This window comes from Lonchura striata, chromosome 1, assembly GCF_046129695.1.
Source record: "Lonchura striata isolate bLonStr1 chromosome 1, bLonStr1.mat, whole genome shotgun sequence".
Taxonomy (NCBI): Eukaryota; Metazoa; Chordata; class Aves; order Passeriformes; family Estrildidae; genus Lonchura; species Lonchura striata.
Window position 1 is genome coordinate 139,811,330 of NC_134603.1, and position 12,922 is coordinate 139,824,251.

General features: G+C 36.1%; 1 protein-coding gene across 3 annotated transcripts in view; it reads right to left on the reverse strand.

Moving 5' to 3' along the window:
• Positions 1-12,922, reverse strand: part of PRTFDC1 (phosphoribosyl transferase domain containing 1) — a 42,756-nt gene that overhangs the window by 23,183 nt on the left and 6,651 nt on the right. The window lies entirely within an intron of this gene.

Below are 12,922 nucleotides of genomic sequence, written 5' to 3' on the forward strand. Positions count from 1 at the left end.
AAAAAAACCCCAAAAAACCCAAAAAAACCACCAAAACTCAGATAATTGATTTCAATGCCATTTATAACTATCTACATTTATCACTTAACTCATGTTGTAAAATACATACCTGCCAAACAGCAAGGCTTAATACTATGATGTGACATTACCCTGATCATAATGTTCAGATAATTTCCACACTATGGTTGCCATGGGAACCTCTCAGTGATTCTTTTTTTCTGAGTTCTCAGTTTATAATCTCAAAATAACACTGCACTAAATGTTAAGTATAAAGTACAACGAATGTCAGGAATGAAATAAATCTTCTTCATTCAGTATGTACATACACCTAGTATGTAACCAATTAATGTCAATTCAGAACTGTTTGTTTAATTTTCATGGTCGCAAGTCATTCAGAGCTTCTTTCTTCCTTTGTGAGTTGTTCCAACTGATATAATTGAGTCTCTGAGATTTATTATAAATGCAGAAATATGAAGTTTCATTTTCTGTCACCCAAAGTTCCTCAATACTTGTTTTCTAATATCACTAAACCCCATCAACCTTTTTTTTTTTTTTAAAGATTTGACACTAGATATATTGGCTTGGATAGAGACAGCTCTAAATCACACTATATTTTGGTTAATGCAGCACAAAATTTATTGCAGCTGTTTCTGACAAGACATGAAGCATTGTGTCACATCCCCACACCTCATCCTAAGCTATATTTCTTTTTTTTTTTTTCACTGCTTAATAAATCTGCGTTTTCCAGAATAAATCTCAATTTCTTTGGTTTTAATTACTGGGTTGTGGTTTTTCACTTGTTCATCTTTGTTTCATGATTTTAGTTAATTCTAGGAACACTTGATTAATTAAAGCAAGCATTTTATATCCACCACCATTTTTCATGGCATACAAGATAAAATTTTAGCTTTCTATGTAGATTGGAAGTATACATATTTAAATTCCATCTATACTAAGTCATGTGTTTTGAACTGGGTGGGGCACAGAATTATTACATCTCTTTTACATCTCTTGAGATCAACACTTGGACATAGTTCAAGTTACAAGTGAAATGAGTTGGGTGGTCTCAGGGAAATGCATTATAAACACCATTGCTCATCTGAAAATTGCACCAAACTGTGAACATCTGTTACTCTTCTGAAGAAGCAGAATCTGGAATACATTAATACTGGACTCAGTGAAACAAAGCTTCTTTAATCATGGCAAAAGAAACAGCTTTAACAGAAGAGAGCAGTAAATGCATAACTAAATTATGAAATATAGACTCAAGGTCGTTATCACACTTCTAATTACTACAGTCTGCACAGTTCATATGGAATTTCTTAAAAAAATGTGGTTATCTTTTTCTCCCAAAATTCATCAAGGCAACTCAAAACAAAGAAGAATGTGACCATCAGGCCTGTTCTATGTTGGTTTTGTCCCCTTGGGTAATACAGCAGATCCTCCAACCTGGGAATTCCCATTGGGACAGCTCTTTCACTTCACACTACCATTCCACCTCCTACAACTGGGTTTTCCAGGAAGGTTTTGACCAAAAAGAAGTCAATGCCAGACCATTCAGTTGTCACTTGGATCCTAGTATGTAACTAAATTGCTTTGCAACCTGCCTCCTGAGAAATACTTCAAAATATTAAGAAGTTGCTGGGGAAGTGTCAATATAGCATCTACAGGATCTGTTAACCTATTCTGGCTAATAGGTAAAGTCAAACTGATATACAAAGTATAGGCTATGAAATATCCTCAGTGAATCAGCAGAAGTTGAGTGGTAGTATATAAAATGCTGTACTTAGAAACAACATCCACTTGAATCAGTGATGTGGATCACTTCCCAGTAAAGACTGGAAAGTTTGCCTTCCCTAACCCAGAATCAAATGTATACCAAAGGCCACAGTGCAACCTCTGGGGTACACCCACATTCAAAATAGTCAAATGCCAGGTCGCTGATACATTTTTATGAGGTGCCTTGAACACCTTGCAAACAATCCAACAATGCTGAGCCAAGTGGGAATGGAATCCAGTAAACTGGCACACACCCACTGCCAGAACACCCCCTTTCCTGCAGGGACGCACAGGTACATGTGCACTGAAGCACTGACAGCTTTGAGCAGCTCTGCAAGCCTTAAAGCTGCCTTCCTGAGCTGACCACACACTGACTGTGCTGCACTGAGCCTGGCCTTACTGCTATGCCAGGATAACAGATGACAGCAAATTTGAAACTGGTCTAGATGTACATCTAGCAGAGTTCTAGCTATCACAGTGTAAGACATATTTTATTTCTGTAGGGGTAGATCTACAATGTAACTCATGTAAAGATTTACTTATTTTTTTCTTCTATTTCTTCCTTGTTGTTATTCCTTAACTAAAAGTTCCACCACTCAGGTTTGGAACTGCTTCAAATTCAGGCTAGTCTATCCAGTTCCAGGGATGGCCAGAGTTTTGCAATGAGGAAGTTGGCTTTGGACAGGGAAAGGCAAACAATGAACTTGCTGACAGCAAGGTACTCCTTATCAGCTGACCTGTGGTAACACCTGGGTATATTTCTTCCCTACGGTAAAAGCAAGGCAGGTCATTCAGCTTAAACAACACTCTGGGAAACAGTAAGTTATTAAACTTAATAAATGGAATTGCTTGTAATCATCTGTTCAGACACTCAGCAAATTTTTTGTGTTCCAGTTTCATGCATGCCTTCTCTGTATTTAATCCAAGGAAGGCAAGCTATCTTAAAAAAGGGTTGAACTGTCATAAATTGAAGCAGAACTCAGACTAGTTAACTTGGCTAGTAAGGATTATAGACAATAAATGATTTCACTTTTAATTGCTGATTTAGCAATTAAATTTTATATACGTGCTTAGCATTGGTTAAATGGGTTCTTTTATTTAAGAACGAGGCAGTAAGATTGCAACACTACATACTACCATATGGCAGAAACAGCACTTGAACACTTAGAAAGATCAGCAAGAACTGAAATCAAGAACATATGATAACAAAGATTTTGACTTGTATGTATATCAGAAACACAGTAAATCCTCAAAAACTCAGGTTAGTTTTCACATACAGTAGTCTGAGATTTCCTTGTACTCTAGCTTATTTTTATTCTCTAAGATAATATTTAAAACATAGACATTAAATCTGTGTATGTTCCAGAAAGCGAAAAGGTATTAGCAATTTCACAGGGCTCTTCAGTCATATAAGATAAGGTTCAGATCACATAATTTTCTCCAGATATGGGAAGCAAATAAAGTTTAAAATTTACAGGTAAAAGAAAAATTTAGGAAGCATACCCTCCTGAACTACCACAGTCCTACACAGGAGCTCCATTTAGGCTGCCAGGAGGCATTGCAAAGAGCGTCTACTTTTGGTGACAATAATGTAATACCAGCCCACACACTTGGAATAGCAGACTTGGGATGCTTTTCCTCCTTAGCTCCATAAGCCAAAGAGCATAAGGAAAATTCTCCTCCTGCTATGGTAATGCAAAAGTCATTAAGGTCATCAATCATGCTATGGCAAACTAGACTGGCCTTGGGTAGGAAAATGTCCATTTGGATTCAAGTCCACAATAACTGGAGTATCTGTCTTTTGCCCAATTATTGTTTAGCATTAAATGCATGAACTAGAAGTCATATTTCTCAGCCTCAACAGAGGATCTTAGCCTGCCACCTCAGACACTACTAAATCCACATGTATGATCTTACCCCATTTTTTAAATTGCATTGTGAATTAATGATCAAAAGTAAATGAACATTGTGAAAAAAACATATAATGAGTTTGTAGCTCTGTACTAAAAATCCTATCCACCTGGGGATTCTGCGAGCACAAGAGAAAACAGCTTTCTCTAAAATAATCAGAATGTGCTAACCTTCTGACCCTGACTATCATTAGTTCCTAGAATCTGGTGATAAAACAGAGATAGAAGAAGAATCTTGAACTTTGTCAAATAGCCACAAGCTGAGAAAACAGATAAATAGGTGTAAGCAAATTCACAGAAGATGAGTCTAATAAAAACTTCAAATGCTTAGTCCCTTCCAGCAATCTGGAGCTTAGTTTATCATTGATTCTCAGAAATCAGTAGACTCTTTTCCATACTACTGCATTTACTCCCTGGGCTAACAACAACTTGGAAACTTTTAACAGCACCCATATTCTTTGTGAATTTTCTTGCACAGTTTTTTTATAGTATCCCATCTTTATTTAAATAGTTTAACTTCTGTCTATCAAATGAGGAGGGAAAAGAATTTTATATCTGTCACACAGATCAGCAGTGCAATTACAGAGGAGTTCCTGTTATTGGCATATTTCTTTAGAGTAACCCTTTGGTCTATGCCTCACTGACCAACTGGGGTGTGACACTGCACAAACACTACACATATATGATCTTTTTTAAGAAACAGCATTTAAGATGCCAGTAAAAGGGAGTAAACAAATCCCTTGAGAAAAATTAGAACCCTCTGGCTTATTTTAATTTATTTTGCCCCATTTCAGATCTTAATACGAAAAACTCACACATTAAATGGTACTACTAGCGTACAAGTAATGTGATATTTTTCCAATGCATAAACACGCCACAGTACTTTCAAACTCATCAGATCTTATTTTTACAACAGGATTAATGACCATAAAGTTCTGGACCTATCTTACATGTAAGATCCTATCTCCCTGTCACTATAAAATCCATGAAGCAGGATGACATATAGTATTGTTGCAAATGCCATAACTTAATAGTAGCTTGGTATATTTTTGGCAGAATATGAACTAAACTAAACTTCAATATTTTAGAAACCACTGCTATACAACAAATACTGTATCCAGGAGAATCTAATTATTTGAAGAGATTAACAGTTGGATGCTTCTAATAAAGTCCCTTGGTGCTTTGAATATGTTCTAAAAGTGGCCAGTTTCAAAAACATCTACAGTCTTATATGTTAAGATATCAGGAACCTGGGTTGCTTAAAAATACTAAAAATTTAAGCTCACAAAAAACCCACTCATAGAAAAAAAACCTTAAGAAAAAGGAACTTGAGACCTTAAACTCCATTTATACATAGTAGCTGTACCCTATGCAATATACTGTAGCCCAAGACATTTATTCCAAATTAAAAGACATTTTTCAAAAGAAAATATTACAGCTTGTAAGAAAAATGTGACCCTTGGGGACACAAATTTCTCAAAAAACATTAGAAAATACCTCTATTTGGAGTTTGTATCCAAAAGAGCACAGTACCAACACACAATATAGGAAAGCAAACTTTTTTTTAATTTGAAAAATAATTCCATAGCTAAAAATCATATATCAGTATAAAGGAAGGTAATACCTAAGCTGGAAACTATAGATAAAAATTAGAAGTATCTTAAAAAGCATGCAATTACTTGCTTTAATATGCTCCATAAACACTTTAAAACAATACTTTCATATTTCTGAAAACTTGTAGGACAGCTCAGTATCACTCTGCCTTCAGTGCCACATCTGATCTAGTTCTGTCCCCATGGCAATCAGGCCACTTCCTACTCAGTTCTCCCTCGGCTGAGTTGTTTGGTTCCCCCAAATCTTTCATACGTGAGTCACCAACACACTTACTCATACTTTAAAAAAATCACTAAGATTTCAGATGGTGCTAACATATTCAAGTGATATGTAGGTGTATTATCTGGTGCATAGAATTACAAAGATCATCTTCTATAAGTAAGTTTTACATTAGAGATAAACTGGATAAACTGACTGTATGATAGACTTATAACCTTTCCTGAACTGTGCCCACAAATTAACACCTACTTACATTAGAAGGAGCCAAGCTCCTAAGCACAAAATAAAACTGTATGGTTTATTTTAAATAAAACACTTCCTTTGAGAAGAAATGAAGTAAAGCCCTCATATCTCACAATTCTACCATCACATTAAATAGAAGCTGTAGATGCCATGTAGGTGAAAGGAGCACATTTGCCTCCAGACCTAAGAAGTTTCAAGACCCTGACTTTTGAGTTCACATTTTTTTCCACATAGTATGGCCTTCTTCAGTTTATCTGAGAACACTATGAAAACTAGGCTGGTACACAAATATAACTAGAGTTGAAACATCCACACTGCTCATACCTTTGAGGAGCTTCTCTCAGGTAAATCAGTGGGTGAGTCTGAGGCTTGCACACATGGCAGTGATAGTCCCTTGACTATGGGCAGACTTTTTTTCCAGCAAGAACTGTGCTGACTAAAGAATTTACAGCCCACAAGCTGTCCCCAGCTGCTTGTACATCTCCCTCTGGCAGGGGCTACTGAGATGCATATGTGCATCTGGGCTGCTAAAAACAAATCCAGCAAGCTCAAGTGGTCCAAATAGAAATTCTCTTGTAAGTGGTGTTACCTGGGCTGAAACAAGTTAGGGAGTGCTCAGAAACAGCTGAGCTGGCCAGTGTGACTGCCTGGAGGGCAATGCAGCCCCTGAGGAATGGAGACAGTCACTGTTCTAGCCAGTGCAGGTGCAATCAGAAAAGAGACTCCAGTGCCTGAGTTTGTACACCAAGCTACTGTACCTGCTGTACAGATTAACCTGGCAAGAGAGTTTACTCTCAAAGTGCCTGAATTGTGCTGCTACTCTCATAACACCACCCACAATTTAATGAAAGAGACTGTCATTCTTCTCATTACATTTTTGTGAATTTCTTTTAAAATTTCATCAGCTAGCTGCAAGAATAAGCCTTTGGGATAACTTTCACTACTAACACATTTTCGGCTATTTCTCTGAAAAGTTTGTGTCTCTGAGAGTGATATTTTGCAGTCAGACACTGCTGTATGTTGATGTGGGTTTTTTTGTTTCTTTCATGAAGAATATTCTATACTTAAACAAGTCTTAACACTTGAAAAAGGAACATTTGGACAGAGCTTGGAGAACTGTGAATTGTAGTATCTCCAAACACTCAATTCACAAAAAATATGATCTGTTTCCACTGGTCATCATCTTCTTAACCATCTCAGGTCTTACTAAATTTCAGAAAATAACTGAAGCATAAGAGATACAAGGGAGAGCACCAATGCCTGCTTAAGATTTGGGACTGTCTTTGGCTTGGAGCACTAGAAGACCTTTTACTTACTTGTTTTATACTCATGGAACTTTCACTCAAAAAGATACTACTACTTTGGGATGTAAATGCTATTTTATCCATTCATAGACAAAAAGAGCACAGAGATGAAATCCATTTTGCAATTCAAGGAGCAGATTTCCCAAATCTCTCATCATTAGCTTGCCCATAAGACATCTGTCTGATGATACCATCTACAATCAACAGAACATATTTCTCAGAACAGCAACAACCTTGACACTGGTAGCTTCTATGGACTAAATTAGGTAATGCTTCTGCTGCCCATTAGCATTTTAAACTATATCATGCTGCAAAATTCTCTATACAGTTGTTCACTGTCTGCAGTGGTGACTGCAAGACATACATCTGAAAAAGGTTAAGAGTATATTTTAGTTTTTGAATGTCTCTCTCCAAATTAAATAAACCACAAATCACTAATTTTCAAATTAAATTACATTTTTGCCTAGACTGAAGTTATTTATTTGCAGGTCAAATGTATAATGCACAGATAATTTAGAGTCCTGTGAAATTATGGTAGAATTTGGCTTTAAAGCTAACAGGAATTCATTCTATCAGGTAGGCTTCAATTTGTAATTCTTCCTGCCTACTCAGCATCAATATGATGATGCAATCATCAGCTAAACTGTGTACATGAAGCAAAATAAAGGGAACTCACAACCTGCCCAAAATAAAATTTGTAAGTACAAAAACTAATGTGAATTCTCTTTCATCTCAGCATGTATATTTTTTTCAAGAGATCATAGTTGTGTTCTCCTGTGTGACACAGCAATGGAGATAAACAATCATTGTAGCACTGGTGCAGGGTCTGGGTACAGACATGAATCACTAAATGCAAACAAGACAGTTGTTGCTTCTGTGTTGTTAAATTAACAAAAGCATTTGGAGGTTACTTGCTTTTTCAGCATCAGGATTTCAACATATTATTTTTAAATGCAAAGTTCATAGTGATCTTAAAAAAAGCCAAGTTACATACAGTAAAATTATACTGAATAAGAATAGGTTATCATTAAAAGTAGAACTGTATATTTTACAACACTCTGATTATAGCCTGATGCTTCATTCTGTTGAGTCCTTTAGGAATTAAGTACACTCATTTGATGTATGAGAAGGAAACCTGCTTGGCAAAAAAAGAAATTATTATATTCCATTTACCAAGCTTTCAACTTAGTCATTATAAAATCCCTCTGTTTCCTTACTCCTACAGAAGAGAGATTTAGCAAAACTATTGACTGAGATGGCTTCATATAGCAAAAACATTCAGATTTCTACTAAACAGTGCTTGTTTTGTTGCTTGTTTTCAGATTCTTGCAGCACTAATAGTCCTGTTTTTGCCAAGACTAATAACCAACAGTTGTAAATATGTTTCAAACAACTGGAGGCTGAAGAGGAAACAGATCATATCAATGAATTTGTTTGTGAACATAATTCAATGTAACCATTGTGTGTGGATTACAATTCAGCAGTCACATTTTTATAATTTTTTTATTAGTTATGTTCTGGAAATCATAAATAATGTACTCATTTGAAAGAATTGCATGAATTGACCAAATCTACATAATTCTCTGGAAGTTTCCTCTGAAGTTCACTCATATTTGAAGCATCAAACACATCTCTGGGCAACGTGTTCCAGTGCCTCACCAACTTCATAATAAAAAAAAATTCTCCATTCTATCTAGTCTAAACCTACCCTCTTTCAACTTAGAGGCATTATACCTTGTCCTATCATTCCATGGCCTTGTAAATGTCCCTCTTCACCTTTCTTGTAAGCCCCTTTCAGATACTGGCCATCTGCTCTGAGGTCTCCCCAAAGTCTTGTTTTCTCCAGGCTGAACAACCCCACTGAATCAGTCTGCCTTCTTAAGAGAGGTGCTCCAGACCTGTGATCATGTATGTAGCCTCCCCCAGACCCTCTCCAACAGATCCTTGTCTTTGCTGTACAGAGGACTCCAGAGCTGGATGAAGTGTTCCAGGTGGGGTCCCAAAGTTACTCAAAATAACAGAGTTTGTTATAACAATGTCATTTCAAAACAGAAATGGCTGCTCTTCTGCCACTTTAGTCCACACATATAACCAAACAAATCACAAAAGACTTCAGGAAAAGTAGCAATCTCATTCTTCATTTACCTCACCATGGTTTTCAGTGAAAAAAGGTTATTGCACCAAGATTCACTTGTCCTTCCCTAAGATGTGAGCTTTACTATAATATCTATTCTATAAAATATAGTAATTAAGAGAATTAGATAGGTATCAATGGATAACCATATGCGAATACTAAACATTTTAAAGAACAGGTAGAAAGCACACTGGTCTGACTAATAAAAGCGTGTGGTGTTTCCTCTCTCTTCCATCAGTCTCCATCACCAGTTTCAACAATGACTCTTAATATGATTCCTTCTCTTAGTTTTCATCATTGAAAGACTAAAGAAGTCTTAATTCATATGCATGTACCTTCTATTGAGAGGCTGCTGAAAACTTCTAAAAAAAGTCTGCATACTTCCTCTACTTCTTCTAATTTTTGTCAATTCCATTTAAAAATTGAGGTTTCACTTAAAGGTCACATTTGGCACATCCATGGAACAGGATTAGGTGATACTGTTGCATCTCTTAGTCGTGGATTAGACTCGCTAAGACAGAATATCCTCTTCTCTCTGCAGCTGTAATTCAACCTTTACTTTTCAGCTTGTCCTAAATTGTGTCTTCCACATTTAACAAAGATAAGCTCTAATTATTGTTTATGAACAGTCTACTCTTCTGCTACCCTTCTTATAGTGTATGTTGTTACTAAAACATATCCTCTTCCACCCTTCTTTTCATGACGTCCACATCCTTCTGGTTTCTTTTGTTCATTCTCTCTTTTGGTTCATCATCAAATATTTTTTCTTGTCTAGTCCTATCATTTAATTAAAAATACCCTAATAAAACATCTTCCTAATGTCTCTATTTTACTTCCCTAAAAGTAAAATAGATTCTTCCTAATCAGCTCTTTAATCTCCTGAAGTTATCAATATCACAAATGTATTATGGAATTTCTGGATCCACCATCTCTCCTGCTAGGGTCACATTGATGACATTCCCAATTCAACTTCTTCCACCATTACTTTTCATCTTTAACTTCAACATTCTGAAAACAATTTTGAAATCTCCTTTCAATCTGAAACCCTCACCCATTTTCAACTTCAGAACTCCAATTCCCTGTGGAGGAACAATCACTCAGGAAAAAAATCAGCATGCTAAAAATTAAATATAGTAAATTTTATTCATCCAGTTTTAAATTCAAAAATCTCTGCCGTCAATCCCACTGTTCCTGAAATATTAAAATCCAATATCTTAGAACCTAATATCTAAAAAGCTGCTAAATTCTATCAGTTCTTATGTCATTGTTTCCAGAATACAGTGTTTTCCCCTATAACTTGGCATGCATCTTTCTATATATTCATCATATTTCCAATGAGGATTATTGTAGTGCTTCTTGCTCTACCCACTATACTTCTTGCCTTGCTACTCTTGAGTTCATTCAAAGAAGTCTGGTGGTATGTTTTCTCTTCTCCACCTCTTAAAACTCAGAGCTGCTGCTTTTCATTTAGATTTCCATCTGGAAAATTAAGTTGATTTTCCTCTCCATCTTCCTTTTATGCTTAACTTTACATGATGCTTCCTATCTGTTTATTCCTGAAATAATATTTTCTGTCAACTTGGTGCTTTCTTTTAACCTGCCCCTTGTAAAATACAGGAAAGTTTCTCACAAAAATGTAAAAATATTCAGGCACATATAACAATATTTTGCAAGCCAGATAAAGCCATACTGATTATGGCAGTACAAGTAGCAACTCATTATCCAGAGAATCTATATGTACTACGCTTTTTTTTTTAATCAATTCATTTGCAGGAAGAAATCTTACAAAGAAGATTTATGCCCAGCTTTCAGCTACTTAATATGAAGGCAAATCCTAACATACTAATTAAGTATAAATTCTCAAGTCTAAATCCTGTAATATCATGACAGGTTTGAAAAACAAAGAGCCATATAAAACTGGTCATATTTGCAATCTCCTTTTCCTGTAATCATGTCTGCATGGTAAACAGCAAAGTACAGCATTTTTCACTGATACTTGGTAGTTAAGGGGTGCCAAGATTTGACTTTGGGTCACAATTACAGCCCATTTTTGCTAGCCTGTTAAACCAAGAAATCCCACTTTGAATTACAGCCCCTAAAAATCAACTAACCTTTCAGTATTGAAGCTGGAATGAGACAATACAAAAATCCCATGAGTTTGAGCTGAAATTAGTTTCTGGATTTAAACAGCTGGAGGGGGTAAGGGAGACATGTCTGAAGGAAGCATATTGAGAGCAGCAGGACTCCCTTCAGGAGAGAAAGAGAGAACAGTTAGTAAAAGGAAACAGGATAAATAATGTGAGAAGAACAGTGTCTGTGAAATGAAAAAGGTATAAAAAGAGAGGGCAGTGATAAGTCTTACTAGAAAGTGGAACAGAAAACTCAGAGGAAAACAAAGGAGTGGAACTGGTGATGCTCCAAGATTTTAAGTAGAGGTTTATCTCTAAAGCTGTAATTGTTGCCTCTGATTAAAGTGTGAAACACTGAGGAAGACATGTTATTACAGAATAAACTCACATGGAGATTTGGGAGTTTCGTATAGGGCCAGGATAAAGAGTCTCTCAGACTAGGTAACTGTGAGTTCCTCAAGTGATCTGAGCCCAGCTATGCTGACAAGGGGACATTCTCCAAAACCTGCAATTGCACAGGACACAACAATAACTCAAAATAAAAAGGTGCTTTAGCCAGCATTATGTTTATGCATATCTCATGGACTGCATCTACCAATATTAATGTAATTTCAAATTTCTACTGCAGTGTCATTCAGCTTCTCAAGACCAGACAGGTATCAAGCACTGATCCAAGCACTAAATCAAGGACAGCTTCAGCCTCGCAATACTTGACACCAGTTTGGAAGTACATACAAGAAACAAAGAATATATTTTCAAAAATGCAGATGGAGGCACTAGTTCTTGGGAGGGAAGGTGCTACCTTTCTGATATAGCCTGAGAAAGATAGGACCCAAAATATGCACAGCCACTAAATCCTAAGATTATCTAGGACTTAGTATTGGTAATTGCACCCTTGCATAATAAAATTCTTAGTGCTGTTTCAGCTTGATATAACATGCTTTTACATTATTTCCTAAGCTAAAGAGGTGAAAATGTACACACTTTTGCAGTACACATCTCCTGCCACTCATTGGTTATGGGTTATGATGACTAATAAGATTTGACCCCAAGGAAAGAAATTTTAGAACTAGGATATCTTCATACTTGATAGGAGATAACTCTGTAGGAAAAACACATGCATTACCTACATGCCAGATGCAAAATAAAACCCAATTTAAGTAATTCCTCTATTTCCTCAGCAGTGTTACAGAAGTGCTATTATAACCACACAAAAAAAAAATTGAGTAAAATTTCCATGTGCCATTATGTGAGACATTATATAACATTGTAATTTATTAATTATTTCTGTAATACTGTTGAATACCTAGAAAATGTACAATATTAGTATTTCACATGTGCTTCATAGAACTAATTCTTGAAACAGAAGTCCTAGGACCAAATCCTAACCAAATGGCTATAAAAGGTTCTCATTCACCTTTTTTCTCACAGTGAAAAAAAAGTCAGACCAGATCTGTGAAAGTTAGAAAAAGTTCATAGTCACTGGGGTCAGAAGAAAATGCCAGCCAACAAATTGTGGAAAGGCTGTAGAGTTAATGTGGGAACTACAGGACATAGCAAGCTGCATTTCTGCAAGACACCTTATTATCA